We start from the raw sequence: 24,081 nt of genomic DNA, 5'->3' as shown, positions 1-24,081 counted from the left end.
TTACTGAATAATACCTCCATACTGTTACTGAATAATACCGCCATACTGTTACTGAATAATACCTCCACACTGTTACTGAATAATACCTCCATAGTGTTACTGAATAATACCTCCATACTGTTACTGAATAATACCTCCATACTGTTACTGAATAATACCCTCATACTGTTACTGAATAATACCCCATACTGTTACTGAATAATACCCCATACTGTTACTGAATAATACCCCATACTGTTACTGAATAATACCCCCATACTGTTACTGAATAATACCTCCATACTGTTACTGAATAATACCTCCATACTCTTACTGAATAATACCTCCATACTGTTACTGAATAATACCTCCATACTGTTACTGAATAATACCCCCATACTGATACTGAATAATACCTCCATACTGTTACTGAATAATACCTCCATACTGTTACTGAATAATACCTCCATACTGTTACTGAATAATACCTCCATACTGTTACTGAATAATACCTCCATACTGTTACTGAATAATACCCCATACTGATACTGAATAATACCCCCACACTGTTACTGAATAATACCTCCATACTGTTACTGAATAATACCTCCACACTGTTACTGAATAATACCTCCATACTGTTACTGAATAATACCTCCATACTGTTACTGAATAATACCTCCATACTGTTACTGAATAATACCTTTATACTATTACTGAATAATACCTCCATACTGTTACTGAATACCCCCATACTGTTACTGAATAGTACCTCCATACTGTTACTGAATAATACCTCCAAACTGTTACTGAATACCTTTATACTGTTACTGAATAATGCCTCCATACTGTTACTGAATAATACCTCCATACTGTTACTGAATAATACCTTTATACTGTTACTGAATAATACCTTTATACTGTTACTAAATAATACCTCCATACTGTTACTGAATAATACCCCCATACTGTTACTGAATAATATCTCCATACTGTTACTGAATAATACTTCAATACTGTTACTGAATAATACCTCCATACTGTTAGTGAATAATACCTTTATACTGTTACTGAATAATACCTCCATACTGTTACTGAATAATAACTCCATACTGTTACTGAAAAAAACTACCAAACCATGATCACATATTACTACAACATAGTGTCAGAAAAAAACCACCATACTGTTAGTGAATAAAACACACTATACATAGACCAATATTACAACCATACAGTGACCTTATAGAGGTAGATGCCAGTTATACACAAGATATCTGCAGACCATATAAGTGATTACATTATACTTATATCGAGTGACTCACAGGTGACGTCTTCTCAGATTGAAGTCGCTCACTTTCACCTTTTCTTCTTTATCCAGCCAAGACCGCAATTACAACTTCTCCCGGACACGATTTCCTAAGCCCTGCAGAATATGACAGATATCTTTGACTCCTTGCTTTTCTAGCGCACTCCCTAACTATTCCCTACCTCTACACAAACTCCCTATACATACTATACTAGGTGCCCCACACAGTAATAGTACACACACCTTTTTGTTCCCCCAAAGGCCCCACACAGTAAGTGCTACTTTTGTTCCCCTACACAGTGTTAGTGTCCCCTTTATAACTTACTCAGTGATAGAGCCACTTTTAGGGCCCTCACCCAGTAATAGAATTCCCACTCAGTACTAATACCCCTTTATGTCCCCACAAAAATAATATCTCCACTCAGTAGTAATGCGGCCTTTTATGCCCCCATTCAGTACTAATGCCACTTTTTCTGCCACACTCAAATGCCTGCTTTATGCCCCCACAATAAGGATGCCTCCTTTTGTATGCCACTTTTTTATGCCCCCTTTTTATTACCTAATAGACTTATGAATTTTAACTGAGTTCCGTGGCCCGGCGTGGATGGCATGATGCAGTGATGTCATCGTGCCGGGCAGTTGACGTCATCAGCATGCTCCCGATCTCTTGTAGGCCTCAGGTCTAAACCAGGCTGTGGCCTACAAGAGCAAACGGCGGAGCAGGGAGCCAATGGCCAGGGGATGGCTGGCAAATTTTAGTCTGTGGGGCAAGCACACAGCACTGGCCCAAGAGTAGCGGCCCATTCTGGGGGCACTGGGCAATTGTCGAGTTTGCCCCCTAACACCCCTGCGGAAGAACTCTGCTACCTGTCAATGGAAAAATCATCCGCCAGGAGGAAAAATGTTTCTTGATGGCGGAGTACTAGAAAGCCTGACCTGGGAATTAGACTTTCTTGTACTGCACCATGGGGAAACATTTTTCCCTCTGGCGGATGACTTTTCAGTTGACAGGAAGAAGTTACATGAAGGGGAATTATTTTTCCTTGACCTCTAGTTTCTATTGTGCCAAATGTAAGTTTTTTAAATTTTTATACTGCTTTTTTTTGGTAGGTTCCGCTGGAGCGTTTGGACTACGTCGTAGATTAATTGGACTACTTCGATGATCTACTTTTAAAAAAATAAATAAAATGGTGAAAGAGGGTTGCATGGGGGAGTTTAGATTTCAATAAAAAAGTTTTTCTTATGTCTGTTTTTTTTAATACTTTATTATGGCCTTAGTAATGGCTGCTGTCTGATTGAGAGCGTCCATTACTAAGAAGGGGCTTAGTGTTAGCCAGTAAAAAGGCTATGACTAACCCCTATTATTACACCGGTTCTCACTGCCGCGAAGGGAGTACGATCCAGTACCCGACCATCTGAAGCGACGGTAAGGCAGCAGGGTGGCCACAGGCTGGTTTTACCAGGCTGGGAAGGGATAGAAAACGTGGCCCTTCCCACGCTGGTGATGCTAGGCTGCAGCTGCTTTATTGTATCTGGCTGGTTATGAAAAATAGCGGGAACGTTGGGTCTTTTAAAAAAAAAAAAATAATAGAAAAAAAATTACGTGAGATCCCCTCCATTTTTCATAACCAGCCAGATACAATAAAGCAGCAGCAGCAGCCTAGCATTACCAGGGTGGGAAGGGCCATGGTTTTTGTCCCTTCCTAGCCTGATATTACCAGCCTGCGGCCACCCCAGTACCGGCCCTTCTCTTCAGATGGTCGGGTGCTGGATCGTACCCAGCTCTTCCCAGTACTCCTGGTGGTGGTGGGTACCGGGGTAATAATAGGGGTTAGTGATAGCCTTATTACTGGCTAACACTAAGCCCCTTCTTAGTAATGGACGCTCTCAATCAGACAGCAGCCATTACTAAGGCGGTAATGAAGTATTAAAAAACAGAGACATAAAGTAATTTATTTTATTGAAATGACAACTCGTCCACAGAATCCACTTTAACCATTTTATTAACCCCTTAAGGATGCAGGCTTGTTTTGGCCTTAAGGCTCAGAGCCCATTTTTCAAATCTGACATATTTCACTTTATGTGGTAATAACATTGGAATGCTTAAACCTAAACGCGCGATTCTGAGATTGTTTTCTCGTGACACATTGGGCTTCATGTTCGTGGTAAAAATTGGTTGATATATTCAGTGTTTATTGGTGAAAAATTGCAAAATTTAGAGAAAACTTTAAAAAAATAGCATTTTTCAGAATTTAAATGCATCTGCTTGTAAAACACACGGTTATACCACTTAAAATAGTTACTAGTTCACATTTCCTATATGTCTACTTTAGATTGGCATCGTTTTTTGAACATTATTTTATTTTTCTTGGACGTTACAAGGCTTAGAACATAAACAGCAATTTCTCATATTTTTAAGAAAATTTCAAAAGCCTTTTTTTTAAGGTACCTCTTGAGTTCTGAAGTGGCTTTGAGGGGCCTATGTATTAGAAACCCTGATAAAACACCCCATTTTAAAAACTAGACCCCTCAAAGTATTCAAAACAGCAGTTAGAAAGTTTTTTAACCCTTCAGGCATTTCACAGGAATTAAAGCAAAGTGGAGGTGAAATTTGCAAATTTCATTTTTCTTGCTGAATTTCAATTTTATTCATTTTTTTTTTTCTGTAACACAGAAGATTTTTAACAGAGAAACACTACTAAATATGTATTGTCCAGATTCTGCAGTTTTTAGAAATGTCCCACACGTGGCTCTACTGCGCTCGTGGACTAAAACACAAGCCCCAGAAGCAAAGAAGGACCTAGTGCATTTTGAGGCCTCTTTTTTATTAGAATATATTTTAGGCAGCATGCCAGGTTTGAAGAGGTGTTGAGGTGCCAAAACAGTAGGAATCCCCCAATAGTGACCCCATTTTGGAAACTGCACCCCTCAAGGAATTCATTTATGGTTGTTGTTACCATTTTGACCGCACAGTTTTTTCACAGCCCCTATTTGAATTGGACTGTGAAATTAAAAAAAATTACATTTTTTCCAATAAGATGTCATTTGTGATCAAAATTTCTTAGTTTCACAGGGAACAAAATACCCCATTTTGTTGCCCAATTTGTCCTTAGTGTGGCAATACCCAATTTGTGGTGATAAACTGCTGTTTGGGCCCATGGGAGGCCTCAGAAGGAAAAGAGCACCATGTGTTTGTTGGAGTCCAGATTTTGCTGGTTTGGTTTTCGGGTGCCATGTCGCATTTGCAGAGCCCCAGAGGTATCAAAGCAATGGAAACCCACCAGAAGTGAACCCATTTTGGAAACTACACCCCTCAAGGAATTCAAATATGGTTGTTGTTACAATTTTGACCACACAGTTTTTTCACAGCACCAATTTGAATTGGGCTGTGAAATGAAAAAAATGAATTTTTTTCCAATAAGATGTCATTTTTTTAATCAAAATTTCTTACTTTCACAGCGAACAAAATACCCCATTTTGTTGCCCAATTTCTCCTGAATGCAGCAATACCCCATTTGTGGTGATAAACTGCCGTTTGGGCCCATGGGAGGCCTCAGAAGGGAAGGAGCGCTGTGTGTTCTTTGGAGTGCAGATTTTGCTGGATTGGTTTTCGGGTGCCATGTCGCATTTGCAGAGCCCCAGAGGTATCAAAGCAATGGAAACCCACCAGAAGTGACCCCATTTTGGAAACTACACCCCTCAAGGAATTCATTTATGGGTGTTGTGACCATTTTGACCCCATAGTTTTTTCACAGAACTTATTTGAATTGGGCTGGGAATTAAAACAAAATAAATTTTTTCCAATAATATGTAGTTTTGGCTGAAAATTTCTTATTTTCACAAGAAATAAAATACCCCATTCTGTTGCGCAATTTGTCCAGAGTGCAGGAATGCCCCATTTGTGGTGATAAACTACCGTTTGGGCCCATGGGAGGGCTCAGAATGAAAGGACCACCATTTGGCCTACTGGGGATTTTCTGGTGTGAAGTCATGTACGCAGAAGCCCCTGAGGTACCAGTACAGTTGAAACCCGCAAGAAGTGACCCCGTTTTAAAAACGACACCCTTATGGCATTCATCTAGAGTTGTAGTGAGCATTTTTACCTGAGACTTACACCCCATAAACTTTAATGTGGGTTGTTACGGGTATGGCAATACCCTACATGTGGCTGTTATCAGCTGCCTGGACACACAGCAGGGCTCAGAGGGGAAAGACGAGGGGGGATAAGCTGTGCGGAGTGCATCAGGGTAAGTAAAATTGGGGTAAATTATAAACCAAGGGATGTATGATAAATTTTAAAACACTTTCATACAGAGCTCTGGTTTTTCGGGACACGCGTTACATTGATATATTGTGTCCTCCCTTATTCCCCTCTTATAGCAGACTTTGCACCTCTTTTGACTTTTTCCCTTCTTGCCAGTTTGGGGAACTTCTCCTGGAAAGTGTTGCCCTGGTACGATGCGTGTGGCCCCGCTTCCATAAGTACTGGGTGCCCCCCCCCCTTCCTGGTCCCTAAAGATTAGGTTCTTGATAATCACCTCTTGAAATTCCAGGAAAGATCCCCTCTGGCCTGTACATCGACATAGCACGTACACATTGTACAATGCCATCTGTATGATGTGCCCGGCCAGCTTCTTATACCACACCGCATGGCGCTGTAGGGCTTCAGGGCTTGATCTGACAAGTCCACCCCTCCCATGTACCTATTGTAGTCCAGGATGCAGTCTGGTTTGGGGGTCTCTGTACTGGTACCTCGTACAGGTACATGGGTACTGGTGTGGCATCTCTCTTGTCTTGTACTTGACCCACAATATGTTGCTGCTGGATTGTGCCCTGCTCTCACCCCTTCTGAGCGTTTGCCCTGCAGAGTCTTAGGGAGGCCTCTCAGATTTCCTCTAGCGGTGCCGCATGCCGCAGGACTTCTGGAAGCGAGGCAGTTGAAGAGTGGGACGCTGGTATAAAAATTATCCAGGTAGAGGTGGTAACCCTGGTCCAGCAGTGGGTGCACCAAATCCCACACAATTTTTGTATTAACTCCAAGTAAGGGGGGGGGGGGCATTCTGGGGGCTGAGTACTGGTGTCCTTCCCTTTATATATCCTAAATTTGTAGGTATACCCTGATGCACTCTCACACAGCTTATACCTTCCCTTCTTACCTGGCAGGTACTCACGGAATTGAACCCTCCCTTTAAAATCTACCAAGGACTCATCAATAGAAATACACTTCTCGGGGTGTATGATTGGGAAAACCGGGCACTGAAACGGTCTAATAGGGGTCTCCGTTTATACAAACTGGGGTCATCTTAAAGTAGGCAATGCTCATTAGGATTTTATTTTTTTTTAGGTCCCAGTTCAGTTCTGAAGTTGCTTTGAGGGGCCCATATATTAGAAACCCCTATGAAACACCCCATTTTAGAAACTAGACCCCTCAAAGTATTCACAACAGCATGTAGAAAGTTTATGAACCCTTTAGGTGTTTCACAGGAATTTAGAGCAAAGTAGAGGTGAAATTTACATTAATTTTTTTGTCAGAAAATCCTCTTTATACCATTTTTTTTATAACACAAAAGGTTTTATCAGTGAAACGCAACTTAATACGTATTGGCCAGATTCTGCAGTTTTGAGAAATATCCCCCATGTGGCCCTAGTGCGGTAATGGACTGAAGCGCCGGCCTCCGAAGCAAAGGAGCACCTAGCGGATTATGAGGCCTCTTTTTTATTAGGCACCATGTCCGGTTTGAAGAGGTCTTGTGGTGCCAAAACAGTAGAAAAAACCCAAAAGTGACCCCATTTTGGAAACTAGACCCCTTGAGGATTCCATTGTAGTTTTCTTGGGGTGCATGCGACTTTTTGATCAGTTTTTATTCTATTTTTAAGTGGCGTGGTGACTAATAAACAGCAATTCTTCTATTGTTTTTTTATTCTATTTTTTTTACAGCGTTCACCGTGCGCTATAAATGACATATTCACTTTATTCTGCGGGGCGATACGATTACGGCGATACCAGATGTTTATAGTTTTTTTATGTCTTATGGCGTTTGCACAATAAAATACTTTATTTTTTTTAAATCATTCACTTTTGGTGTTTCCTTATTCTAAGAGCCAGAACGTTTTTATTTTTCAATCAATAAAGCCGTGTGAGGACTTATTTTTTGCGTAACGAACTGCAGTTTCGATCAGGACCATTTTTCGGTACATGCGACTTTTTGATCTCTTTTTATTCCATTTTTTGGGAGGTGAAGTGACCAAACAATTGTGATTGTGGTTCGGTTTATTATTATTTTCTTTTACAGCGTTCACTGCGCGGAATAAATAATGAAATACTTTTGTAGTTCAGGCCGTTACGGACGCGGCGATACCAATTATGTATAGTTTATTTGTTTGTTTATATATTTTTATTAATAATAAAGGACTGATAAGGGAAAAGGGGGGATTTTTACTTTTATTACTTTTAAATCTTTTATTTTCTTATTTTTACACATCTTTTTTTAACTTTTTATAAACTTTATTACTTTGTCCCACTAGGGGACTTGAGGGCAGGAGGCCCTGATCACTATTCTAATACACTGCACTTCATGCGTAGTGCAGTGTATCAGAGCTGTCAGCTACTCACTGACAGCAAGCATAGTGGGTCCTGACTTCGTCAGGACCCACTAGGCTTCTGTCGATGGCATAGCCGGACGCCATTGTTTGGTGTCCGGTTGCCATAGCCACCATCGCCAGCGCTATCGTGTAGCAGGCTGGCGATTGTAGCTTAACCCCTAAAAATCCGTGATCGCTATTGAACACGGCTTTTAAGGGTCGGTCCCCGCTGTAGGAGCTGCGGCAGCTGTCACAGCTCCTGTATGTGTTGGGAGGACGGCCAAAATGACCGTTCCTACCGCGACGTAACGATACAGTTAGCACAACGGATTATTACGCCGCAGAGCGTTAAGGGGTTAAAAAAAGAAATAAATCTTAAATCAGCAAAGTAGTCCAATGAATCTACGACGTAGTCCAAATCGTCCAGCGGAACCTGCAAAACAAAAATTAGCAGTATGAAAAATAAAAAGAAAGCTGGCTGCCCCCACAGATGTACAAACATATGAATAAATAGCTACCTTCGGAAACATATTAAAAAAAATAGAAAAATTAGGCCCATAAAATAAAACATATCAAATAAAATAAAAAAAATTATAACACCTTTCTTTTAAAGAGAATCTTTCACCTCCCCATACATGTGCAGCTGAGTGCAGCATGTAATGGGGAGGGCTGCACAAACTCTGGGGCACTTTAGATTTTTTTCTTATCCTCCTTCGTTATTTAGATATCAGTTTTACCTCCAGCTCCAGGGAACGGCAATGGGGGCAGCATGTGCCCCTTCATATGCGAACTTATTCCTGGGGCTGTGGGAGCGTGACCTTTTCCATGGTGGGCGGGGTGTCTCGATGGACCGGGTCATATTTTGGTCCCGGTACATCGATGACATTCTGCTTATCTGGAAGGGGACGCCTGAGACTTTTGAGACTTTCATCAATACATTAAATCGAAATGATTTGAACATTAAACTAACTTATCATTATGATAAATGCTGGGCTGAATTTTTAGACATCAAATTGTGCAAAGATGCAAATGGTTTTCTCCAATCGGACGTGTTTCGGAAGACCACGGTGGTTAATTCCTTCCTTCACGCTTCCTCTTCTCACCCCATACAGACGATAAAGGCAGTCCCAATAGGTCAATTTTTAAGGATCCGAAGGATTTGTTCCTCTACTGATACATTTGAGAAACAGGCCTACGACCTCACCAATCGGTTCCTTGTCCGGGGATATAGTAAACGCTCGATTAAAAAGGCATATCATCGTGCGAAAAATACATCAAGAGATGAACTTCTATTCCCTAAACCAAAAAACAAACTAGAGACACAGGTAAGATTTACTACAGAATACCATTCAAGATGGCCTCAAATGAAAGATATACTGAAGCAGTTCTGGCCCATATTACTTACCGACCCAACAATCGAGAAATACATCCCTAGATATCCAACCATTTCGGCACGACGTACAAAAAATCTTAAAGATCACCTATTCCGCAGTCATTACCAACTAAATAGCCAAAGGTTTCCCTTTGGTACCAAAGGCCCTAAATGGAGCTGTAAGACATGCGGACATTGTGTTGCGTGTTCTAATATAGAAAAAGTGACTACTTTCGTAGACTCAACGGGCAAACGTACATTTACCATTACCCACTCTATTACTTGTTCAACCAAGGCAGTTATCTATTACGCCACCTGCCCCTGCCCCAAGATATATGTCGGACTCACTACATGTGAACTTAAAATTCGAGTTAGGGAACATGTCCGTGACATCACGTTAGCTAAAATGATTGAGACCCCCGAAACCTTGAAACCTGTCACCCGACATTTCAAGTCATACCATTCGTGCGATTCAACCAAACTTAAAGCTAGAGGAATCGATTGTATCGAAAAACATATTAGAAGGGGCGACATTTCTAAAAAGTTGGCAAAGTGTGAATCTAAGTGGATCTGGACTCTAGGGACTATGTCTCCTTTTGGGCTCAATGAGAACCTGAATTTCGCCCCATTCATTTGACCATTAACCTCCAGTGGGTTATTTTAAACATGTTTTCGTTTTTTTTATATGTGTCTAATTACCTCCCCTTTTATTATAGAACCTCTATGACTTGATATAATTTGGAGAATGAGAATTCATGAATGCAGTGCGACGAACATCTATTCATACCTAATAAAGAACACTACTTATTTTCTTTGGTTAAAATGGTCGTGTTTACGACCCTATGTGGTTAAATATATATATATACATATTTATTTTTCATTATTATTTATTATTAGTTTTTATTTATTTATTTACACTTTCATATTTATTATGTTCACTTGTCCATAAATATCCACATATATGCACTTTTTCTTTTCTTATCACTTGTTTATCTTATTTATTTATTGTTTCCCTGTTTCGATATATATTCGAATTAATGTATTTTCAGTATATAATATGGTGTTTTATAACATTCACCAACACAACACTTTCTTCTTATTGTATATTTATGACACTTATCTCATATTGATGTATACACTATACACATATATATACATTTTTCTCATACATACACACTCTATCACTTTGTCTTCAGTTTGTTTCACAATTAATAACTATTAAATTGATACATTTTATATTGATATTTATATTACTTATTTCTCATGATATATATATTTTTTTTATTATTATAAATCTTTATTTCACATAGACACTGTATGTACATTTTTCTAATGATATTTACTTGATTTTCTCAGTCCAATCTTTAATATATACTATTTATATTTATTGTTCAATATTTTGCCATAACAACTAATGTACATATATTTGTATTTATTTATAATCGCTTGGGTATATATCTGTATAGGCATGATTGTATATATGTTGTCATCCTGTTACAATGGATATATATGAGATACATGATTTATTATTAATGCGATGCATTTGTCTCCTTTATTACATGGTGTAAACTGATGTATACTCTGTATCATCCTTAAATATGGTGTTTGTTTTTATTAATATTGTTCTTCACTGTATTCTACATTATCTTACTGCATTTTAAGTATGTTCATGGCTGTCGCACTCAATCCAATACATAACTGTTAATTGATTAAACATTACATTTCATGCCCTGTTTACTCTATCTCTGCTGTCCGATCTTGTACTTCATACATCTCATGGGATATATTTACCTCTGCAGTGCTTGTCCGTGCGCTCGTGTCAGGAGGGATTCCTCGGCTTCCCTTTGACTCGCGCGTCTGCATCTGGGTGGGCGTGTCTCCACGGCGTCAGTCGCCATTGATCCACGCCCCCTTGATGACGCGCGGTCAGGGGATAGTGACGAGCTTTCCCGCCCCCGACACATGACGCCACCTTACACAAACCCACTGCCTCATGTGATCCTTAGTGCAGATATGATTGGACGGCTATATGCTTTAAAAGGGGAGGTCCCTGCTGGAGAGACGCCACCCCCGGACGAAGGCATCTCGCCGAAACGCGCGTCGGGACTGACGTTCTCTCCATGCAGAGGTCTACAATGGGTACGTTATACACTCTATTTTCTAGGTATTCTCTCATTTAAATTGCCTTTATCATTGTTGTAGGTACGCTGTGTTCCTTACACCGGACCCTAGCCTCAAGCTTGTAGCTTGTTGATACACCTTTGCACTGGGTACACTTATCTGTTATGCAAGTGTCCTCTCATTTATATATATACTTTCTACCTTGCAAATTCATATGCTAAAATATATATAGAGGCTTCAACTACCATTTCATCAGGCTAGCTCTACCTAGAAATAGACATATACCTGTATCCTTGACAGTGTCATTTACCATTTTTTTGTATGTCCTCTGTAATTGTCAGACGTCTTTGTGTTTTTTGCTCAGTATGACCTATTTTTTAATGTTGGAATATTCAATAAAATTCATATATTTTTCCAATATATTTGTGTTAATTGTGCCCTACACTTTATAGGTTTATAATAGTGTGTTTATGTGACTGCACATAGCGATATAGATATATCGCTATCTGCAGAGTAAATGAATGGAGAGAAGTGTATGACGCTGATTGGTCACTGATTGGTCAGCGTCATACACTCCTCTGTACAATGCCCACTTGGTCATATAGTAAAACACGCCCAGTTGTCCATTGAGAAACTCATTAGCATAAAGCTAAAATAGGTCATAACTCCGTCATAAATGATCGTTTCCCTAAATAAAAAACACTGATGTAATCTACATTACAGCGCCAATCACATCATGTAGAAGATAGGCCACTTATAATGTGGTGACAGAGCCTCTTTATTACTAGGACCACTGTTATCTACATTACAGCGCCGATCACATCACGCACAATATAGGGCACTTATAATGTGGTGACAGAGCCTCTTTATTACTAGGACCACTGTCATCCACATTACAGCGCCGATCACATCATGTACAATATAGGCCACTTATAATGTGGTGACAGAGCCTCTTTATTACTAGGACCACTGTTATCTACATTACATCGCCGATCACATCATGTACAATATAGGGCACTTATAATGTGGTGACAGAGACTCTTTATTACTAGGACCACTGTTATCTACATTACAGCGCCAATCACATCATGTACAAGATAGGCCACTTATAATGTGGTGACAGAGCCTCTTTATTACTAGAAAGAAATAAGAACAAAAAGACGGCGCCACCTTGTGTAGATCAGTAGGTCGAGGTGAGGAAACAGTAACAAGAAATGTGCTCACCAGAAAACGGAGGTTTCAAAGCGTATAGTATCCACAGTGCTGCTGCCAGATCCGGGTCGGTGTCCAAGATGGGACCGCTTAGGTAGAAACAAATGCAGGTAAAAAAATGTGGATCTTTGCAACTTATTTGAAACTGGAATGTAAATTAGTATGAAAATCACATACTTTACACTACTGTGCATGGAAAGAATATAGTTGTAGTTATATAGTGGGATGCCTATCCTGCCTTCGGATCCCACTATATAACTACAACTATATTCTTTCCATGCACAGTAGTGTAAAGTATGTGATTTTCATACTAATTTACATTCCAGTTTCAAATAAGTTGCATACCCTAATTATAAACTGGACCGAACAAAGTTGCTAATCACGTTAAGCTCAGTTACTTAATTGTTTTACCAGCGCAACCATAGATAAATACCTATGCCTGATACGGCATTCTCTTATCTAAACAATATATGCCTTTTAATAATAATAATTTTAATATCTTACCCATTGTTCTACCATTCGTTCCTTGTCTATTTTCTCCGTTTGGTTGTCCTGGTAACGAGGCCGCGTCCCGGCGTCGTCCACTACGGACTCACTTATATTAATTTACATTCCAGTTTTTTATAAAAATATATTCTAAAAAAGATACCACATTCTCTAACTAAAAATATGCTGTATACTCCAATTATAATCAGGACGCAACTAGGTTGCTAACCACGCTAAATTGAGTTATTTAATTTTTTTATCAGCGCAGCTATTTAATAAAGCTTATGCCTGATACGGCATCCAAGTGCATTCTTTCATCTAATTAATACATACCTCTAGGCAGCCTTCAATGAGTTCAATGCCTTACACACGGCAAGCAGTGTTCTATCAATTCGCTCGCTTGCTGTGATTTTTGCTTGGTTGTCCTGGCAACGAGGCCGCGTCCCGGCTTCGTTCAGTCCAAACTAAGCTATATTTTTCACCTTTGGTTTTATTCATTCTTCACTTATTTCTTTATTTCTTTTAACTGTATCCTATTTTATGAATAAACATCTAACTTGTATGTTGAAATACATTATACAATTATAGCCCGGCGATGTGAACATTTTTTAAAAAAAACCGGGAGTGACGTCATGATCGCACCTTGACCCCGTCAGATTTGGCGGTTTTTTCAATTATGTTAATTTGTACCTACAGGGTTTATAAGTTGTGTCCTTTCTGATATGTACATGGCCTGATGAAGACGATTGTTCATCGTCGAAACGCGTAGCCACTTTCAATAAACTGAACTTATTAATATCTCGGGACTCCGTTCCACATCATTCATACCACACAGCAGCGCCTTCAAAAAAGATCCAAATTTTTTTACCTGCATTTGTTTCTTTATTACTAGGACCACTGTTATCTACATTACAGCGCCGATCACATCATGTACAATATAGGGCACTTATAATGTGGTGACAGAGCCTCTTTATTACTAGGACCACTGTTATCTACATTACAGCGCCGATCACATCACGTACAATATAGGCTACTTATAATGCGGTGACAGAGCCTCTTTATTACTAGGACCACTGTTATCTACATTACAGCGCCGATCACATCATGTACAATATAGGCCACTTATAATGTGGTGACAGAGCCTCTTTATTACTAGGACCACTGTTATCTACATTACAGCGCCGATCACATCATGTACAATATAGGCCGCTTATAATGTGGTGACAGAGCCTCTTTAATGCGTTGAAAGTCAAGATAAAGCCGGCTACATCTGTAGAGCGCACGATTAGAAACGTCAAAACACGCATTGTAGAACACATTTCAGATACAAAAACAAAAAACCACTAATGCCTCCCGGTGCAGAAAAACACTTCTTAGAAACACATAATGGCAATTTTTAAAGCTTATGGGGAAATGTATTAACCTTTCAACGCCAGTTTTCTAAAAGGGGGCTTCCCAAAAGGGGGCGGGGTGACAGCACCCCAACAAATTTATAATAATTTACACCTGGCGTAAACTATAGTGGAAATCCCCGCCTGCTAATAATTGTCAAAAATGTCACTATGTGGAGCGTAGCAAGGTAGAGGCCCATGCCAGGCTCCTCTCCGTCCCCTCTATCGGGCAATTAAATAAAAAATGAATGCTCACCTCAGCACTCCTCTTCTGGTCCCCTCATGTTCTCTCCGCAGCCTGCGGCTCATACAATGCACTGATGACGTTGAGTGCTGTGTCACATATAAAGGACCTGACGCTGCTCGGTGTCAGTGTATTGTATGGGCAGCAGGGAGCCTTAGAGGATCAAGGGGGAAGAAGAGAAGCGGAAAAAAGATTATACTTATTTTTTATTTTACATTATGTCCGATGGGTAGGGGGAATGGATGGAGCATGGCCGCGGTCGCTGCATAACGATTGTGGTGCACGAATGGCCAAATGATGTGACACATTTAATAAATGTATTTCATCTTACTCCAACTTTCTTTATATTAAGACTGGCATATGAAATGCCATCTTAATAAATTCCCCCCAATGTTTTTATGGCCTTGAAGAAGTGAAGAAACCAAAGACGGGTGGAGATTGGAGAAGACACTTCCTGAATAGGGAGGCGTTCTGCGATCTGCAGCTTCATACAACATTCCCGAAGGGTCTTAATTGGAGGAATGATCTGTTATATGTTTACTTAAGTGGAATAACACGTAATACACAATGTATATATCAACGACATAGCATAACAGTCATTTTCCTCTCATAATATGCAGTTTGACGACTTTTATGGCGATTTGTTTTTTAAATATTGCATATTTAAATATGGTGCTAAACTCCTGTTAAATAAAGATTCAGCTTCTCCCCTACTTGAGTAGCTGCGCAGCACCTGCACGAACTTGAGAATGTGCCTCTCTGGTCATGTGATCACAGGTCCTGCACACATAACACAACAGCACTACACAAACTATCTATGCAGTTTGGTCACTAGATGGCAGCAAAGCACTAAAATTATATACACATACATGTTTACATAGGCGGCATACATGTTTACATAGGCAGCATACATGTTTACATAGGTGGCATACATGTTTACATAGGTGGCATACATGTTTACATAAGCGGCATACATGTTTACATAGGCGGCATACATGTTTACATAGGCGGCATACATGTTTACATAGGCGGCATACATGTTTACATAGGCGGCATACATGTCTACATAGGCGGCATACATGTTTACATAGGCAGCATACATGTTTACATAGGCGACATACATGTTTACATAGGCGGCATACATATTTACATAGGCGGCATACATGTTTACATAGGCGTAACACATGTTTACATAGGCGCCACACATGTTTACATAGGCGGCACACATGTTTACATAGGCGGCATACATGTTTACATAGGCATCATACATGTTTACATAGGTGGCATACATGTTTACATAGGCGGCACACATGTTTACAAAGGTGCCATACATGTTTACATAGGCGACATACATGTTAACATAGGCGCCATACATGTTTACATAGGCGGCATACATGTTTACATAGGCAGCATACATGTTTACATAGGCAACATACATGTTTACATAGACGGCATACATGTTTACATAGGTGCCATACATGTTTACATAGGTGACATGCATGTTTACATTGGCGGCATACATGTTTACATTGGCGGTATACATGTTTACATATGCGGTATACATGTTTGCATAGGCGGCATACATATTTACATAGGCGGCATACATGTTTACATAGGCGGCATAAATGTTTACATAGGCGGCATACATGTTTACATAGGCGGCATACATGTTTACATAGGCTGCATACATGTTTACATAGGCGGCACGCTTGGTGCTTTAACTTGTAAATAAAAACACAACAATCAAAAGTATCATCAACTATAAATTTATAATCCATGCCCACCTGCGGCGGCTGCTACGCATAGCCTCACCATTGTGGTCGGACAGTCTGAAGGTGACAGTGGAGAGGATTATTTTCAGACACTTCTACACTGGTTTGGACTGGTTCACTGGTTTCCCAGTTTGATCGGCTGCTTGTCTCATTTGAATTAAGAACCTCCTGAGCTCAGGACAAGGAGCAAATAACAGAAATAGTCCCAGAAAAAGTCTCTCTCCACCTGCAGCAAAATAGACAAAGTGGTTCCCCCCATTCCTCACACTGGCCCCAGATGAAACTGCTATGGCGAAACTCCAGTTGGCGACATGTTGTCAGCAATCCTGTATTTAATAGAAGTGCATGTTCTGCGCTGTGTGACCGAGGCCTAAATCTTTTCATGCATATTTTGAGCTTTTCTCAGATTTTTCAGGGACAGATTATACGATATGTACCAACGTGGTGTTTCCTTCGAGGATTCTTACAACATTTAAAAAACACAGGGGTATATGACCTGGACATCCACAGACCCTTCCCCTTGCCCTTTACTATTGGTTACAACTTGTCAATAAATATGTCCTCCTGTATAACATTTTATATATGAGTAGGAAATGTCCCTACAAATTAGAAAAGATTTGGTCCCGATGGGTTAAGCTGAAAGAAACGGCTACGTAACTTGTAGCTCAAATGTGAAGGAAATCATTATCTATCCTTATAACTAAGGCTTCGTTCACATCGGCGTTGGGACTCCGTTCATGGGTTCCGTCGGACCTTTCCACCAGGGGAACCAATGAACGGACTCCAAACTGAAACCATAGGTTTCCGTTTGCATCACTATTGATTTTAATGGTGACGGATTCGGTGCAAATGGTTTCCATTTGTCACCGTTGTGCAAGGGTTCTGTTATTTTGACGGAATAAATACCGTATTCGACTGTGCTATTCATTCTGTCAAAACCCTCACACAACGGTGATAAACGGAAACCATTTGCGCCGGATCCGTCACCATTGAAATCCATTGTGAAGCAAACGGAAACCTATGGTTTCTGTTTGTTTCAGTTTGGATTCCGTTCATGGGTTCCTCTGACGGAAAGGTTCGATGGAACCCATGAATGGAGCCCATGAACGGAGCCCTGATGCTGATCTGAATGAAGCCTTAGATGAGGAAATGGACGCCTCTCTGTGTGACTGGTTGGGTTTGTTGGTTAAATAGAATTCAATGTGTTATTATTTGCTTTTCATGCTTTGTAGTTTTTTGTCCGTTTTTTTTTTTGCAAAATTATAAATTAAACCTTTGAAAAATGAAAAGACAAATGGCAGGGAAACAGTTACCAATTTTCAGATTACTATTCAGATCACTAAAATTCTAATGCCAATTTAATAAAATGTGGTGAAAATCCACATGTGAACAGACTCTAATTGAAGCTGAGGGATCTCCAGCTCGTCTTGGTGGCCGTACATCTTATTTTTCCTTTTTGTACACAATCCCCCCCAGTACTATATTGTAAAGCTTAGACGCTGTTTTCTTATTTTCTCCTGTAAGTAGTCTGTTGTATTAGGCAATTGTGTCTTTTTTATATGGTTCCCATTAGTGGAATGAAGGGAAAACGTTTCCATAAGGGAGAGATGTGGGAAGGTTTTTCCTGCTTTCCTCTGATGGGATCAGATACTAGAGCGATCACACTGACCTGACAATACAAGCACGTGATACAGCCTGGAAGGGAGAACATCAGTATATTGTAAAGGGTTTTGTTTTAATGTTTTGTGGCCATATAAACCCATTTAAATGTTCCTGGAAAATTCCTTGAAATATGTAGTAAATTTCATTTAGTGTTAAGTACACTGTATTATTAGGGCGCTATACTACAACAGTATTGTATTGTATTGTATGGCGCTAATATTGTCTGACACTTATTGTGGCTCCCTGCAGTGTGCTCGTGTGAATCCAGCCTTACTCTCGTCAGACATTCCTCTATTCAAATTTAATTTCTCTAACGCCAAAAGGGAGAAAATCTCAACATATTCATCACGCCAAATACGATCTCTAATCTCCGTCTTAAGGGAGCCCTCAAAACAAACATTTGGCTAACCGAACCCCATGCAGTTGAACCGCAACAGGATCGCCAGACCCACCAGCACCCCCAGTGACTTTAGAACCTAGCGCCGCAGCCCCAGATACCGAACCGTAACACGCCGCCACAGGAGAAGGAGCAAGGGGGACCACAGGTGGTGGGACCTCACGCTGCACCAAAGCCTCTCTAACACCAGCCAGTAATTGAGCCACTACCTGTCCCAAATCAGATACAGTCAAGCTGGGGGCTCCTGACTATGGTGTGAACAGACCTCCTAGCTAGTCTTGACTTGGGGATTAGCGGCATATCCCTGAGCACCCCTGATGGTAAGTCTATAACTTAAAGGGAACCCGTCACCAGCATTTCACCTATTGAACTTTACTTATCCCTTACTGGCCGATGCTATCAAAATTTAATTGCCGTTACCCCCGCTCCTAAACTCCTCCTCCGACTGTAAATAACGGTCTGTAAACATGTTGCGCCTTTTATCGTAATAATTTGGTGTCCCGTTGTACGCTCACCCCAGAAGAGGACATCAATGCACAAGTGCGGGATTTTGTGTGCTGGGGGAAGGAGAGGAGCTGTCAATCAAAAGTAAAGAGGCGGGGTAAACTCGGGAAGACTTGAGGAATGAAGATAACTCAAAAACTGAATACTAAAGCTACAGAGCCGACTAAGAAGACAGTTTTAGGTTAAATAGAAATGATATTTCACCCCCCCCCCCCTGGTATTGCTGGTTTAATCAGTAAAATGCTGGTGACAGGTTCCCTTTAACCTTTACCTAACAATGTCCACCACCCCGGTCTCTTCTGCTCCATGGGAGGCTTCTGTTCTCCCTGAGGTCACCTCAGGAGCAGGACGTAGAAGAATATTTATCACCGCTTAACTGCAGTAACTCTGCTCAATCTTTATTACAACAAGCAATAGACAGACGACAATTACAGAGAGAGAAGAAACAATGTAATGGTCGGGCACTACAGCGAGGTAGCAGAGTGGAGGGGGTTAGCGGTCAACTACTCAGAAAATGCCTGAGATTACTTCAACAATCGGCAGAGTTGCTGGATTCTGAATATCAGTGAATGTGGCCAAACATTTAGATTTGTACCGGGGAATTGTAGACTTCCAATGTCTAGGCACAACCTAGTCTGAATAAATGGAGGAGAACCTTCTTCTGGAAAGAAATAGATCTGGAGAGAATGGAGCGGAGAGGGCATGTTCAAAGAGAGCATTTATTGCCACCCAAAATGGTGCGATGTGCCTACAATCCCATCAGATGTCAGTAAGCGTACCTACCATTCCCCCACAGCTCCAACATGTCTCCAAACACTCCATGGGTAAAGCCCACGGAGGACCACCAGGACTCCTGAACCAACATGGATGTCAAAGTTTTTATAGTTTTGCACAATAAAAACACTTTTTTATTTTTTTACAAAATAATTTGTTTTTGTGACGCTGCATTCGAAGATGAACGGCATAGTTTTTCAATGCAACAGCACTTCATAGGGCTGGAAGGGGTTAAAACCCACTCTCTGAAGCCCCCCTTCAAGATACATTTCAACTAATCCGGTCCCCATGGCAGAAATCTGTCTTTCCATCTGGCACCTCCAGCAGACTCCTTTCAGTCTAGTTTGATTTCTTTTACCTCAGAGTTCCTCTTTTTACCTTTTTTTAATTTCTTCTCTCCCCCTTTTTTTGAACTATTTCTAACAGGAGCTGTGCAGGATTAGACAAATATGGCTGCTTTCTTCCAAGAACAGCACCACACCTATCCACAGGTTGTATCTGGTATTGCAGGTTTGCTCCATTGAAGTGAATGGTAATGAGCTGTAGTACCACACACAACCTATGGACAGGTGTGGTGCTGGTTTTTGGAGAAAGCAGACAAGTTCTCTCATCCTGGACAACCCTTTGTCATGGATTGTTCTTGTGCGGAGATGCTCCCTGCATTATCCCTTTTCCTTTATGGCCGCTGATATGTTCTATTCAGCTTTATGGCCTCTGTGGTAAGTACACTGCCAGTCATTAAAGGGTTAACACTTCAGACCACTGTGGGTGACGTCACAATGTATGAGTTGTGCAGAGGTAATAAACTCCTGCAGTAATGATGATGAATGCGCTGATGTCATAAATACAAATGTTTATGACATAAAGAAGATTCCATATTAGAAGGTTTTACTGCCACATTCAGCGCCATATTGGATGGGACTGAGGACCTTGAGCTTGACTTCCCCACCAATGCCGACCTGATGTAATTTGGAGGTTCTAGCAGGGAAACCCTTCACCCCAGACCACTTCTTCATCACAGTGATGCCATCCTCCTCATACGGGTTGTCTGTAGTAGAGGGGGGTTTCCAGCAGGAGATCCCCCCCTATTAGCCAGAGCGGAGACAGGTGCTACAAGGAGGCATCTGGAGGACCCGTCTCATCCGTGGATCACCCATTCATTTTAATGGGTGCCCAGGAAGAGAGACATCCGCCTAGCCAACCAGATCAGCCGATTTATGTGTTTTATGTCGTTCGTTCATTGTAATGTCTTTCCTTGAAAATCTGAGAAAATGTACAAATTCTGTTACAAATGATATTTTGGCACCTTCTAAGCCCAGAGGAAGGGCAATCCTCCAGCCATGGTTTCCCTAGAGGTTTCCCCCACAGGGGTTTTTTCCTTTCCTGCGTGCTGGAGGGTGACTCTTCGTGAGTCGGAGGTTTGCCATTTTGGGTTTGGTCATATAATATAATAAAAGTTTTGACCATTTAACTCCCAATTATAATGTTTTGTGTCTTTATTTTGCATGACTTGGGGTAAGTCGAGTGATGTACGTGTATGCAAATTACACTTACCTATATATCTGTTCCCCATTCATAACCCGCACCTTTCTCTCAAGAAGACTCGACACCGAGGGTTTGGATAAAGTGGCCACAGCAGCCATTTTATTAAGAAATAAATATAAAAGTTAGTTAACTCAATTAACCATAAATAAATAATATCCATATTATTTATTAACAAAAACAATAATAAATCAATAATGCACGAACCATAAATTATAACCCAAACACGTCAGACACCACTGACAAACAAACATTAACACATAGACTAGGAGAAGTCCTTGGAGCTATCATTAACTTTTTATGTTACCGGCTATCTGCCCCACCATTTTACCCCCAGCCGTAAAAACCCGGCTAAGAGGCACCAATATTCCTGGCAGATGCCGTAAGGTAACTGCCACCTCTCCCAAGGGATAACACCCTAAGGAAACCACACTATCCAACCGCCAGACAGTGTCCTTTCATCTTTAGAACCCGGGGGGATCCATACCCACGATGCATCCCCCCCATAATTATTTGTCTAACTCCAAGGACTCCCCAGCCACAGTGAACAGGCCTTGACCCCCTCAAGCCTGAGAGTCCCGCCACAACAAAATAGCCCTCTCAATGCCATCCTGCAAGCCCAAGCACCACAAATCTGTTCCCACACCATTCAGGTGAACACCATCTGCACTCCAATACGCTCCAACTCCAGCTTCCAAGTCCCAGTGCCGAACACATATGCCACCATTCCGCGCAACAAATGCAGACACCCAGTGGCGGATTAAGAAGACCATGGGCCCTGGGCTGTTATCCAAACTTGGGCCCCCCTTCTCCACCGCCACCCTGCCGCGCCGTAACTATTTCTAACACTACCTTTTTGCACAAGCATTAACAAATGGGTGTTACGATTCCCCTTTCCCAGGGCTGTGTCCCTACATACTGACAGTATCACACTGTGCAGGGACACAGCCCCAACCCCCCATGTAGACAGCACCACACACACACCCCCTGTAGATAGAGCCACACACACACACCCTGTAGATAGAGCCACACACACACACCCACCCCTGTAGATAGAGCCACACACACCCCCCTGTAGCTAGAGCCACACACACACACCCCCCTGTAGATAGAGCCACAAACACACACCCCTGTAGATAGAGCCACACACACCCCCCTGTAGATAGAGCCACACACACCCCCCTGTAGCTAGAGCCACACACACACACCCCCCATGTAGATAGAACCACACACACACAACCCCCTGTATAGAGCGTCACACAGCCCCCTATAGATAGCATCACACAGCCCCCTATAGATAGCATCACACAGCCCTCCCCCTTATATATAGTGCCACACAGCGCTCCCCCCCCTTGTATATAGTGCTACATAGCGTCGCTACACTGCAGCCCTGGGATGATATTTTATCCAATATGACTGCTGCAGTCTGTGATTGGCTGTAGCGGTCACAAGGGGTGAAACGTCATCCCAGGAGGCCGGCCCGGACGAAGAAACAGAATTCTGGGCAAGTATAAGATTTTTATTTTTTCTAAATTGCGTTTTTACATAACATCTGTTATCTGTTGCAGGTTTTACCTCCCCATTGAATTAAATGGGGAAAACCCGAAACAAATGAGCAGCGTTTACGCAAATACAATTGACATGCTGCGGAATAAAAAAACGCACCGCAGGTCAATTTCTGAGCTTTTTTTCCCCCCACTTATCATTTACGCAGCGTGTGATGAGAATTGTTCACATCTAATCTACTCTGCTGCTACTGTATTAGGGCTTGTCCACACCTATCGGAATTGCTGCGTATTTTCTGCCCGGAAAATACGCAGAATACGGTAGCAGCAAAGTGAGTGAGATTTACCAAATCTCATCCAGAAGCTGCGTAAAATTTCCGACCAGACATTTTGTCCTGCGGTGCGTATTTCGCGTACTGCAGCATGTCAGTTCCTGCTGCGGATAGTGACTGAAATGCTGCGTCACCATCTCCCAACATTGAGAAAAACGCAGCAAAATACGCAACATTTTCTGCAGCAAAAATTCAGGAAATGGTGCTTTTTATATACATACACACGCGCACGTACACACGAGTATGCACATTATACACATATAAAGTACACATGAGTATGCACATTATACACATATAAAGTACACACGAGTATGTACATTCTACACATATAAAGTACACACGAGTATGCACATTATACACATATAAAGTACACACGAGTATGCACATTATACACATATAAAGTACACATTGTAAACACAAACGAGTATGCACATTATACACATATAAAGTACACATTGTAAACACACAGGAGTATGCACATTACACACATATAAAGTACACACTGTAAACACACACGAGTATGCACATTCTACACATATAAAGTACACATTGTAAACACACAGGAGTATGCACATTATACACATATAAAGTACACATTGTAAACACACACGAGTATGCACATTATACACATATAAAGTACACATTGTAAACACACACGAGTATGCACATTATACACATATAAAGTACACACTGTAAACACACACACGAGTATGCACATTATACACATATAAAGTACACACTGTAAACACACACGAGTATGCACATTATACACATATAAAGTACACACTGTAAACACACACGAGTATGCACATTGTAAACATATAAAGTACACATTGTAAACACACATGAGTATGCACATTATACACATATAAAGTACACATTGTAAACACACACGAGTAT

Source organism: Rhinoderma darwinii (genome assembly GCF_050947455.1).
Source record: "Rhinoderma darwinii isolate aRhiDar2 chromosome 11 unlocalized genomic scaffold, aRhiDar2.hap1 SUPER_11_unloc_7, whole genome shotgun sequence".
NCBI lineage: Eukaryota > Metazoa > Chordata > Amphibia > Anura > Rhinodermatidae > Rhinoderma > Rhinoderma darwinii.
This window is presented reverse-complemented; position numbering follows the sequence as displayed.